Source organism: Aotus nancymaae, unplaced genomic scaffold (assembly GCF_030222135.1).
Source record: "Aotus nancymaae isolate 86718 unplaced genomic scaffold, 86718_ANA_hifiasm-v0.15.2.pri h1tg000059l, whole genome shotgun sequence".
Classification (NCBI taxonomy): domain Eukaryota; kingdom Metazoa; phylum Chordata; class Mammalia; order Primates; family Aotidae; genus Aotus; species Aotus nancymaae.
The window spans coordinates 30,569,669-30,582,781 of NW_026988473.1; the positions used below are offsets into that span (position 1 = coordinate 30,569,669).

Consider the following 13,113-nt stretch of genomic DNA (forward strand, 5'->3'; position numbering starts at 1 on the left):
AAAAATACATTTACAGAGGTGTATTGTAATTTCTCTTAGACGCTAAAATTCAGTTATATTTGGAGAAATGGAATGTTTATCAATTCTGATTCACAGTATACTTATCATAAATTTTTAAATAAAATTGTGGTCTAATTTAACTCCTTTCAAAAGAAGGTACACTTTGTGATAAGACTCTCAGATTTTGCCAAATGGAATATTACTTTTAAAAATAATATCAGCTGATTCAAGGTTAAGACAAACTTTTGCCACATCTCTACGGATACACATTTCTTTGAGCAGTTTTCAGCTTCACCAAAAATTTTTACCTGAACAGCCCTTGCAGAATTTGATTCGGCGTTTTTACTTCTGTTGTTTATACACCTCTCCCACAAGGAATATCTATTTAAATAAATAGTAGATTTCTTTTGTATATCTACAACTATTTTCCTTTATGGTCATGGAATTTAAAAGATAGTTTAATTAACATATACCTAAATCATATTTTTATATTGAATTGGAATTTATAATGGACTTGTTAAGATGATATAATTATTTCAACTTTTGAAGAACTATTTGCAACAACCTATGGGGATACAGTGCTACTTTGAAAAGATTGTTTATTTTCAGAGCCCTGTGGTTAAAGCAAGTTATCTAGGGGAAAAATGTATCTTACACAAGAAATCAGAATCTTTAGAGTCTGGTTCCAGGTTTGCTATTGACAAGCTGTCCAATTTGGGTCAAGTCATTTTATCTGCATTGGTTTCCTCAGCTTAAAAAGGCAGTTAACACGAGGTTACCTAAAGTTAAAAGTATGTAGAGTACAGGTATAATTAGTATGCAGACATAATAACAGACTCACTTTGCTTCCTAGGGACACTAAAAAAGCTCCTGTTTTTTTGCAACTCAGAGTTGCTGAGTTTCTCTGCCTCTATTTCCTCCAGCGGCTTCCAGTCACACCCCCTTACACTACTTAACATACACATTCACACTCACAGTTCTTAGAAGTGACCAGTATTGAGGTAGGTAACAAGTAGTCACCGTCAGTGTCAGAACTAGACCCCACATCTGTTAAATCTTAGCCTTAGGTTCTTTCAAACCCCACTTTTTGACACTTGGAACTAACAAATTGTGTTCAAGTAAGTGTCGACCTTTTACTGCAGTGGTTTTAAGTATTTTTCATTTGTAGACTCTACATCTGTCATGAGATCTTACATGTGTAACAGAGCAGATGCTTAACAAATGCTTTTTAGAAACTATAACAAAATTAAACAAACCTAGTCTGGTGTGATTATCATCAGTGTGAATTATCACTCACTGTTGGCCACTATTTCCAAGTCTAAAACATACAAAACTCTGAAAATTAGGACAGATTTTATTTAGCTATTTTGAAAGTGTTCAAGAGAGCAAAACAAACAAGTATGTGTACATTCCAAACATGAGAATATTTTTATGTCTCCAAGTAGTCAATTACATTTTATTTCAATGTAGGACACTACACTCTCCAAAGACTATCTACTCACAATTGTGAAGGGAAGGGCAAATTTTCAGTCTGTCCTCCTGTTATCCCATCTTTAGCCAGTTATGTCAGAGCAGCCTTAAAAGAATGAAGAGAAAAGGAGTATCATGCCTTATTTCATTTCTTTAGCAACAATGCTATCATTCTCACCCTGGAAAGGTGAATAATTAATACTCATCTGACTTCACCTAATTAAACCCACATTTGCCTTCTCTAAAATTCAGTTATATTTGGAGAAATGGAATGTTTATCAATTGTGATTCACAGTATATTTATCATAAATTTTTAAATAAAATTATGGTCCAATTGAACTCCCTTCAAAAGAAGGCACACTTTGTGATATGACTCTCAGACTCTGTTCATTTGAAAATACTTTTCTTTAGAGAAAATAGCCATTGCTTATCTTTACAGTTTATATTTCTTAAATGGACACTTTTGGAATTAAAGAGATTTTATCCTGGTTTAAAAAAGCCTTTTCCTTTTTGTGCTAATCATTAGGAATCAATGACAAAGCCTACTATTTTCTAAATGGGAGAAAGAATATTAACCAATTTCTGGGTTAAGATTCTTATAAAACAGATAATCAAGACTCTTGTAATCCTACAAATGTTCCTTTTTTTTTCTGGAGAGATGGGGAAAAAACACTTTTTGGTCCTTTAAAAACAACACAGACACACAAAATTAGAAATTAAAGAAAAGCCATGCACCAAATCTGGCCTTATATCTTGGTTGCTGTTTCAGAATGATCCTTGCATAATCTGAGTTACACAACAGAGTCACTCTAATTGCAAATTCAATTACTCCTTGACTGAAGTTCAGAAATCAATTCCCAGTAAATATGACACTCAGTCATTCAAAACAATAGAATTGTCAATATTTCACCATCAACAGTCTAGTTGTGGTCTATTTCAGTACAACACAAATTCAGTTCTTTTACTGTGCCAGGGAAATCTTTTTTATTCCATATAACCTTGCCTAATGTTTCCAATAATTCAAAACATGATGGAAAATTAAATAAAATCATGAGGTTGCCACAACTTACAGGGAAAATTTCACTCAAACACTTCTGAAATCAGATTTCTGATCATTTCCTTATTTCATATTGATTGTCAATTTCACTTGTATCTTGTGGCTCAGCAATTTAAATTTAGGTATAAATCACCCAAGGGAGAAGGAGAGAGAGTACTGTGGACCTGGGACAGGGTAGGAAGAGGGTGAAGAAGATCCAGGTCCAATTAGATGGTCTAGAATCTGATCTGAGATTGTAGAATCCTGAAGTTCACTTCACATACAGCAACTGAATGGCAATTACAACACAATTTTTCAACAGACTCAACTTGGCATCAATTCTCTATCCCTCAAAGATTCAGAGGAAAGATAGAACTCAGATATGGAACTGGAAACCAGATGTAAATAGAAAAGTGATAAATGCATAGTTTTGAATCAGTGAATGTTTCCAACACTGAAATTCTCAAGTTTTGACCCCTAGCTCTGAGTTTACTTCCTTTCGTGACCTTATCAAGTTATTGACTGCCAAAATCTCAGTTTCTCTTTCTAAATCCTGGACTCTGAGGTATTAAGAAACAATTCTTACTTTTCACAGTGTGAACTTTTAAGATCCCTAAATAAAATACCCAAAGCTTACACTGTTTTGTCACATTATTGTTGTTACTATTGCAACAATATTGGGGTTTGCCTGTGTGTTTCCGAAAGGGTGTTTCTAAAAAGAATACATCTGATTAAGTGCACTGTTTATTTACTTTAGGATCCACATTTTAAAAGACTTGCACACAAAAAGGCTTAAAATGCTTCCAAATGAAAAACTCTAGTCAAGTGATTACTCAGCTGGCAAAATGGAAATTTCAAGTTGCATAGACAGCTAATTGTGGCCTGCCTGTGAAATGACAGGTCTATAATTTTTAGTTTTGTGTGCATTGAAAGCCAGTCACCTTGACATTCAGTGGTCCATTATCCATCGGCCACCAACCATATGATGATGTTCAAGGAGCGACAGGCACTTTCCTTTATGGGTGATGAAACACACCATGCTTTATTTGGATAAAGCTGTCCTGAGGAAAAAAAGAAAGTCAGGTGCCTACTCCTCCCCATGAACAACAATGACACTAACACACCTTTAATTCCGGAGGTTGAACTTCTTTGTTCTTGTATAATAATAACAACCATCAGTTACTCTTGGTGTTTGTTGCCAACATTTCTGAAGTGCTTTAATATGTCACGATCTTAGCCTTTTAATTATAAATTTCACCTCTTAATGTCAAGAGCTCTCACCATTAAATTATATTATGTTGGAAGAACTTGAAACCTGATTAAAGCCTGCATCCCAGGGAAAGCTTAACATGTTAGTTCTTTATCTATTTTTCCCCTCAAAGCTATCATTTCAATAACTCCAAAGTTTTATGATGTGGGGGAATATTATTAAACCCAGAGCCAGGAGATGAAATTGTAATCCCAGTTGTGAACTAATTGGCTGTTGGCTTTGAAGAAGTATATCACCTCTCTGAGCCTCAAATCTTTAAAATAAAGAAGCTGGAACAGATGTTCTCTCCATTCTTGTCTATCACTGGAAGTTCCTATTTCTGTATAAGTATTAAAATCTTGATCATAAAATTTTCCTGGCTGCAAATAAGACCAAACTTCATTTGTCAAATAGAGCATTAAGGAGTCAGTAGTCTCCCTAATCCAAGGGGATATGTTCCAAGACCCTCAGCGGATACCTGAAACCATGGATAGTATCAAATCATATATATTACCATATTTTTTCCTATACTTACCTATGATGAAATTTAATTTATAAATTAGGTACAGTAAGAGATGAACAATAATAATATAATAATTATAATTATAATAATATACTGTAACCAAAGTTATGAAAATGTGGTCCCCTCTCTTCCTGTCTCTCTTCCTCTCAAAATATCTTCTTTCACTGTACTTTGGGTAACTGAAACCAAGGAAAGAGAAACAGTGTATAAGTAGAGACTACTGTATTCAGCTGTAGGTCACAATACCAATCAACTCTGTCAGAAAAGGGAAAGACAATTAATGATTATATCTAACAGAAAATTTGGAGGCATGTTCCTTACGATTCTTTACAGCAGCTCAACATTATTACCAATAACTTGTGATCTTTCTGTACTTACTGTGTGTGGTTTTTATCCTTAGACGTCATTTACATAAAAGACAGCAGCAGCTCCAGGCATCAAGTTATCTCCCAAAAAAATCCTAGAAAGAAGAAAGGGAAGAAACTAGAAAGAGAGATCTCTTATTCTCAGGAAATAAACATTTACCCAGAGGCCTCGTGGTAGACTAAATAATGGCTACCATATCCTTGTTTTAGTCCCCAGCACCTGTGAATGAAACCTTATATGGCAAAAGGACTTTGCAGATGTGATTAAGTTGAGATGGCGAGATTATTCTGGATTACTTAGTGGACCCTAAATATAATCACAAGTGTCCTGATAAGAGGGAGACAGGAGGAGCTTTGACACAAAAGAAGAGAAGTAGGAGAGATAAGTAGAAGCAGGAGGTTGGAATGATATGAGGAAGCACTCATGAGCCAGGAATGCAGATGGCCTCCAGAAACTAGAAGAGGCAAGGAAACTGACTCTTCCTGAAGTCTCAGGAAGGAAGACCCCTGCTGACACCTCCACTTTAGCCCAGTAAGACTGACTTCGGACGTCTCACTACCAGAGCTGTAAGTGAATAAGTGTGTGTTTTAAGCCTCTAAATTTGCAGGAATTTGTTATAGCATCAGTGATAAGCTAATGTGAGTTCCCAAGTACACTTTCCTATACATTGGATTGGCCAGATATAGGCCACATATGTGTGACTCCTAGACACAAGGGACCCTGGGGTAATAAGTAGCTGGCAAATAAATAAAATAGACATGATTGTGTTAGATCTATTCTGATTCATCCCCTGGTCTGGGTATGTTGCTGGCCTCAAATAAATTGGAGTTCCCAAAGCATGTAAGAGTGAGGATAGAAAATTAGTAAGTTCTGTCAGAATCAGATTTCAAGGAAATCTGTGAACTTTGAGATTATTTGTATCTTGATACAGTTCAGAAATCTACTCAGTTGCAGTATTCACTAAGTGCCTAGTCATCCTGCTTAAAACTTCAGTGACTTGCAAAGTTCTCACTAGTCTAGCCCTTGTGAATCTTTGTAGCCTGCCTCCCATCCCTCTCTAGAGATCCAGTCTCACTGGTTTTTTGGCTGTTACAAACTAGGCTTCCTTCCTAAGTCATCCCACCATACATTCAGTTTGCTTTCCATTGAAATCTCCCCCATCCATCCCTCCTCTCATATTCTTAACTTAGCTAAATTCCATTGACTTTTCAGTTCTCAGCTTAAACAGCAATTCCTCAGTAATGTTCCTTATGACTACCCTAGCCTAAGATAGCAACACGTTGTATTCTCCTTTAGCATATTTTATGTAACACTCATCAGACTGAAAACTATCTGTTTGATGCTGTTTTCTTTACTAGGCTGGGGTGCAGCCTGGTTCTAACAACAGGAGAACATTTTCAGGGAGAGGATAAGCCAGGTAATAAGGTCAACCCTATTGGCTTGTGAGAGAGCAAAACATAAAGAAGGCAACACAACACCTTCTTACCTGTATCATCCTGTGAGCACTGATGCTTCCATTATGTATGAAACAGTCTAACTCTTGGTTTCAACTGCTTCATTTGACAGATTTTTGTCATACCCCCACCAGTATGTCAATATATTGCCTCAAAATTATTGGAAAGGAGCCACATTGAGAGAATGTGCCAACAAAAGTGAAACATGAGGTGTTGAAAAAAAAAAAAAAACCTCTCCGTCTATTTGAGCAGTCAAAGCTCCATCTGCCTTATTGACCACTCTTCGCAACAGAGCTAGGCACAAAGTACTCTTTGGAGAAATAATATTTATTGATTAAAGGCACCAAGCTTAACACTGGAGCTGTACAATCAAACAAGATACGGACTTTGCCCGCAGGGTTATCAAACCCATCAAATCACACTGAATAGTGTTACTTGAAATTTGGTCCATACCACTTGCATCAGAATCACTTGCAGTGCTTGTTTTAAAAGAATATTCTTAGGTCCTACCTTTGACCTACAGAATCAGGTTTTCTTGGGGAATATTATCTCTGGTGATTTTAGACCAGCAGAGTTCAAAAACAATTACCATTAATTGAAAACAAAAATGGATAGTCCTATTTTTTTAAGCCAAGAAATGTTGTGCTTTCTCGTGCTTTTTCTTGCTTCTAGTCATTTCAAAGCTTCACAGACACCCCTCCTTTCTTCTACGTATATTTGGTACAATGTTTTACAAATACCCTACTCAATTAGATATTGCATCAGCTGAGCAATTCCAGGGTCTTCATCTATTCTTCTATGCAACTATAGAACGAACACACTGTTTACACCACAGGATAGCTCACACTTGGGGAATTGTGTTTCATCTAATTCCTTACAATTAATGAATAAGTCCTATTAATTTAATGGTGTTATCTCAGGTCCACATTTTGGTGTAAATTATTTATCCTACTAATTTAATGGCAAACAGTCACCAAGGCAAGCTTAAGGCAATAATTTCACACATATATTGGTTATAGGTTAATTATTTAGGTGCCACAACTGGCTTTGCAATAATGAACTCTCCTGGGCAGACGCCATAAAATACATTCCTCAGCTTTAAAAGGAAACAAAAAAAGGTTTAATGTTTTGAAGTTTCTCATGCTGAGGTTTATGTAACCTTCTGAGTTATACTGAAATTTTAGGGAAGAGCAGAGAGAGTTTGTGCCAAACAAAAGACAAAGGGGAGAATATAATAAAGAAAGAAAGAGCAAGCATGTCTGCAAAATCTTTATGTGAAAGTTCCAAAAATTAGTGGTACCATAAATAAAAGATTTGTATTTTAAAAACTAAATACTAAAAGTTCAGGGCATTGCATATTTTTAAAAAGTTCTTTAAATTCATCCATTTGTAATATATAGATTTTAATATTTATAGTATATTATACCAAGGTCAATCTTTTATTTAATCATAGTCAATAGTTTAAAAAAATTACTAAAGCATTTTGATAGACCATTGGTTCCCAACCACCACAAAGTGACACTCAGATGTACTGTGCATCTTCCACATACACGTGCCAAAATTTAGTCACATTGAAAACTTTATTAAAAAGTAGGATACAAACTATGAGAACAAATGAGAAGTTGAGCAGCTCCTGCAATGTGATGTGTTGCAGGATAGAAACCATGAGGAGTAAAAGATGCGACGTTAAGCCAGAGCTGTTGAGAAAGTGTGCATCTATTGAAAAGCTTGAGATGTTTACCTCCTGAGTGTGTAAATCAGGGTGTGAAATGTCCCTCTCAAACAGAAGCACAAAGCTAAAAGGTACCCAGTGGACAAAGTGACATCGTTAAATATAAGTTAATGACTTCATGTGTTCTGCTGAGTTTTCTATGCTCAGAATTGAAAAAGTTGAGACCCATTGCCATACATAGTTACAAGGGCCACGGTAGAGATTTGCACAGGAGAAACTCTTCTTCTTGGGATTGTGTGTTTTCCTTCAGGAACTGTTACTTCATAGATAAATTGAAATCGTGAGGGGCATAATATAATCTATGGAAAGAAATAGTAAGCAGAGGGTCAGGCAGTTCCTTAGGGAGAAGAATATTCACTCCCTAAATGTTGGGGAACATAAAGGATTTCTGTTGCCAAAGATTCATCAGCCCTGTCACTTGATGTCCGCATCATTTCCATCTCTGTTTTCCCCTGCATAATTACTTATTTATTTTCTTGTCTTTGGGGCCTAATTAGATTAGAAGGCCAACATTTTACCTCTGCAAATCTGGGTCCGGATAAGCAATATGTGAAAAGCAAACTTTTCAACAGCTGATGCCAATTTAAATCCCCAAACTCTCATATCTACTTTATTCTCTTGACCCATGATCTTCAGGAAATCCTTCTGGTTGTTCTACTTCAGTGCGATCATCATTTTCTTCCTTGTCTCTTTGCTCCACTCAACACTTAGAATGAATCTCAACCCTGTGAACCCCGCTCCTTGAAAATCCCAGGAGCCATTAATGCCTTCATCCCTCTCACTCATCCTGACAAAGGAAGGTTCCTATGCAGTTCTGAAATATTCTGAGACTTCTAATGAGCACCAGATGAGCTCTGAAGTTTACATGGTATCTTTGGAATTTTCTCTATTCCTATCTCATTTTAGTTTTTTTGTCCATGGATAAATTCTTATTTCTTCAGAAACTGATTAAAGTGTTAAACAAAGTTGAACTCTCATTTCAGTTCTCCAGATTTTCTGAAAACTCTGGTTGTGACTTACTATAGCACTATCTCTAACTCCAACACTTATAATTTTCCTAGTCTCTAAAATAGCAAAAAAAATCTATCTCCTGGTGCTTTAAATATCTTATAATGGGTGGTAGTATTATATAAGGTTTTAGCATTTATGTAATCTTAAACCTGGAATGAACACGGTCATTTGATGAGCATCTATTGTTCTCAGAGAAGTCCTGTCCAGATTCTCCATTAGGATCTAAAATCTAATTTCAGCATGATGATTGAAAAAGTGCCTCCATATTTTCTGCTCTTTTCTTTATTCAATTATTAAGAGTGTAGCAAAAAACAGTGCTAATATTCTTACTGAAGTACTCTATTCAACAAAATAGGTAATCTAAATGATAAATGTACACATTTTCCAGGAGATGCAATAAAGCAATTTTCATTTGGAATGAAAAACAAATAGGTCTTTATAACATGATTTTTTTTTCTGAATGACTCTTTCCTTTAAAAACAGTTAATTATCATTGAGGGGACAGACCCATTCATTTACACCCCATGAAACTGAGCCTTTAAAAAGTAAATGATTTGACTTCCAGTTTCTGGCCCAACATGTAAGGAACTTAGAAATTTTCATCCTAGCAACAAGTTAAAAACCAAACAAGCTGAAAAATCAACAACTCTTCTTAGATCTGTCAGAGATGCGAGCTCATAGGGTAAACCTCTGCCCCCAAAATTACAGAGATAGACATCAGACATTCATTATACTGAAAATCTCAATGTGTCAGGGCAGAAACCCACAAGCAGAAACCTTTGCAGGGACAAATACCTGGGAAGAAAAAACTAAGCTACCTGATGAACTGTTAAAGGTTCACTGTGAACGAGCCTGAGAAATAAAACTCCAGGGGTCACAGACATGGGAGGACCTTAATAACCTTGTGAATTTTACCCAGAATCCCTAACAGGTCCTTAAAGTGAATATTAAAGAAAAATGCCCTCATGGGAAACTATTTTACCAGATCTTAACCTGATGGAGTTTTAACCTTATGGAAGGGAAACACCCAATTCCAGCCTAATGTAGCCATCCTGTCTCCCCTAAGGGAGGATTAAAAAAAAAAACAAAAGCACTGGTGACCAGAAGCACTAGTGAAGTTCACAGTCTAGGGCCGTTGGCTCACCCAAAGATTGGGATCTGATCACAGGACCATAGAACACTGTTTCTACCCCCTTCATGAATAGTATACAACAAGCAAAAACAAATGGATAATGTAAACAGAGAGATGAAAATTTTTAGAAGATAATGAAAAAATGCTAGAGATCAAACACTGTAACAGAAATGAAGAATGCCTTTGATGGGCTCATTAGCAGATTGGACATGGCTGAGGGAAAAAAAAAATCTCTGCATGTAAGGATATAATAATAGCAACTTCCAAAACTGAAAAACAAAGAGAAAAAAGACGAAAACTGGGGGGGAAAAAAAAAAAGGACAGAATAGCTAAGAACTGTGAGATCATGACAAAAGATGTAATTATGTACACTGGGAATACCAGAAGGAGAAGAAAGAGAGAAAGGAACAGAAGCAATATTTGAAGGAATAATGACTGAGAATTTCCCCCAAATTAATTTCAGACACCAAACTACAGATTCAGAAACTCAAAGAACACCAAGCTGGACAAATGCAAAAGACAAAAAAGTAAATTTCTGCATGTCATATACAGAGTATATAAATATAAAGAAACAATCTTGAAAGAAGCCAGAGGATAAAAACACTTTACATATAGAAGCTCAAAGATAAGGATCACACACTTCTTAGAAAACATGCAAGCAAGAAAGTGGAGTAAAATATTTAAAATGAGAGAAAAAAACCTGTAAAGATTTTCTTAGACAAATTCGTTGCCAGTAGATCCATCTTGAAAAAACTGTTAAAAATTCTTCAGATAAGTGATACAGGTCAGAAAATTGGAGCTTCACAAATGAAGAGCAAACATCAGAGACTGATTAAGTGAAGGTAAATAAAGACCTTTATTTTTTAAATTATCAATTAATCTAACAATTAACATTTTGTTCAAAATAATAATAGCAACAATGTATAGAATCATGTGTGCCTCTGTGTGTGTGTGTGCTCATGTATAAGTGAAATGAATGAAAGCAATGATATAGGGGATGGAAGGGAGTAATTAGGAATATTTTGTCATTCTAAGGTACTTGCACCATCTGTAAAGAAGTATTTGAAAGTGAATTTGGATTAATTGTAAACATATATTGTAAATGTATATTGCAAATTCTAGGGCAACTACTAAAAAAAGGAAATATAACTAATATGCTAAGAAAGGAAAGAAAATGAAATCACATAAAATAATTAAAACCATAAAAGGGAGGAAAAGTATGGAAGGCAAAAATAGAAACACAAAGCAATGGCAACAGTAGAAACCAGAAACAAATATGGTAAACATTAATCTAACTGTATCAATAATTACTTTAAAAGTCAATGATCTAAGTATACCAATTAAAAGACAGGGACTGTAGGAGTGGACTAAAAAACAAGACCCAATTATATGTTGTTGAAAAGATACCCACTTTAAATATAAAGACATATATGGATTAAAAGTGAATGGTTGGACAAATATGTAGCATGCTAATACTAATTAAATGAAGCGTGGGGTAGTTACTTATTAATTTCATATTAATTTTATGCAGAGCAGACTTCTGAACAAGGAAGGATGGGTGGATAGGTAGAATGCAGAGAATTTTGGTGTCTGTGAAACTATTCCATATACTACAGTGATGAAGATATGTCACCAAACATTTATCAAAACCTATAGAAGGTACCAGATCAAGAATAAACCCTAATATAAGCTATGGGCTTCAGGTTATTATGAAGTGTCAATGTAGGTTCATCAGTTATAGCAAATGTACCACTCCAGTGGGGACGTTGATAATGGCGGAGTCTGTGCATGTGCGATGACAGAGAGTATATATTAATAGGAACGCTCTGTACTTCCTGCTCAATTTTCTTGTGAACTTAAAACTTCTTTACAAATAAAATTTATTTATTTGAAAAAGTAAAATAATAAAAGTAAGATAAAAGTAAATGACTTGTCCAAGATCACACAGCTGGAGAAAATATTTGAAGCTGGAGATCCTTTCTTGCAGTTTCCCTATTACACCATGTCCTACTCACCTGTCAGTTTTAATTTTTGTTTCTTATGCTGAAAAATTAGGTAAAATATTTGTTTGTCCTGTGCCCTTTCCTTTGTCAAGCCTGACTTACTCTTTAATAAATGAATCATAATTTCCCAGATGTTCCTCTAGTTACATCCTGATTAATGCCACATATATTACTCAGATTGAGAAAATGGAGTTAGACTCATTTGTATTTCAGGATTTTCCTAAGGCCTCATCTTAATATTGCAGAAGCATACAGTTCAAGTACGTCTTTTTTTCTCTTCTCAGTGTATCTAATATTTCTTCTGAGGTACACATGTTCTTCAGAAGCTTCAAGTAGATAATTTCCATGCCAAGAGTTGTTCAGTGCCATAAATTTTAATTTCTTGATTATCTGTTTAAGCATAATCTGTATTTCATTAGTATTACTTATTTCTCCCTAGAGAAAACTACAGACATCTTGCATCTGTTTCTCATAGTCTGATATAAATAATGAAGATAAACATTACATATGAAAAGACAGTATACGGTTTCAAAATATCTTCTACTACAGTCTTATCATTTAAAACTCTTTTATTGAAATTAATATTCTATCTTTTATAATCTTAACTTATAGCAGGAGTAGTGGAATAAATACTGTGAAGAGCATTATTGCCTGCCTTCCATATTCAGCGTTTGCAGACTGTTTCTCCACCATCAGGAAGTTAGTTAATGTGAATGTCTGGTGATTGGAATAGAGTTTACCAGAATTCTTTCAACAGAGATTTGAAGAATTAAACTAACTTCTACCTTAAGGCAGAGGCAGCACTATGCTGAACCTTGACATAATAGGCTAAATAAAAATCTCATCACTTAATATCCTTCCAGAACTAGAAAGGAAAAAAACATAAATTTAAAGTCAAATTAATACTTTTTTTTAAAATGAACTAAAGCACTTTAAATAAAATTCTCATCAAGAAACGTTGTCTGTATAATTTCAATGTGTGCTTTAAAACTGCAGTTTTTGGAAATATGGAGAAAGGGTAGAGGAAAATATAAAAGAAAAAGAGAGAAATTTGGTTTTCTTTCTAATTTTCTTAGAAACCATTAGTTTGGCCGTAAGTTCATGGAACCATCTGAGTGATAATATTAGGGAAAAAAG

General features: G+C 35.0%; 1 long non-coding RNA gene across 1 annotated transcript in view; it reads right to left on the bottom strand.

Moving 5' to 3' along the window:
- Positions 1–1,334: 1,334 nt before the first annotated feature.
- The window catches only part of LOC135270105 (uncharacterized), a 49,461-nt gene continuing 37,682 nt past the window's right edge, over positions 1,335–13,113 (bottom strand). Inside the window, exons 4-6 of the long non-coding RNA XR_010338339.1 lie at positions 4,657–4,738; positions 1,853–4,457; positions 1,335–1,709 (exon numbers count right to left, since the gene is read on the bottom strand). This is a non-coding gene — a long non-coding RNA (uncharacterized LOC135270105). The remainder of the gene's footprint in view (positions 1,710–1,852; positions 4,458–4,656; positions 4,739–13,113) is intronic.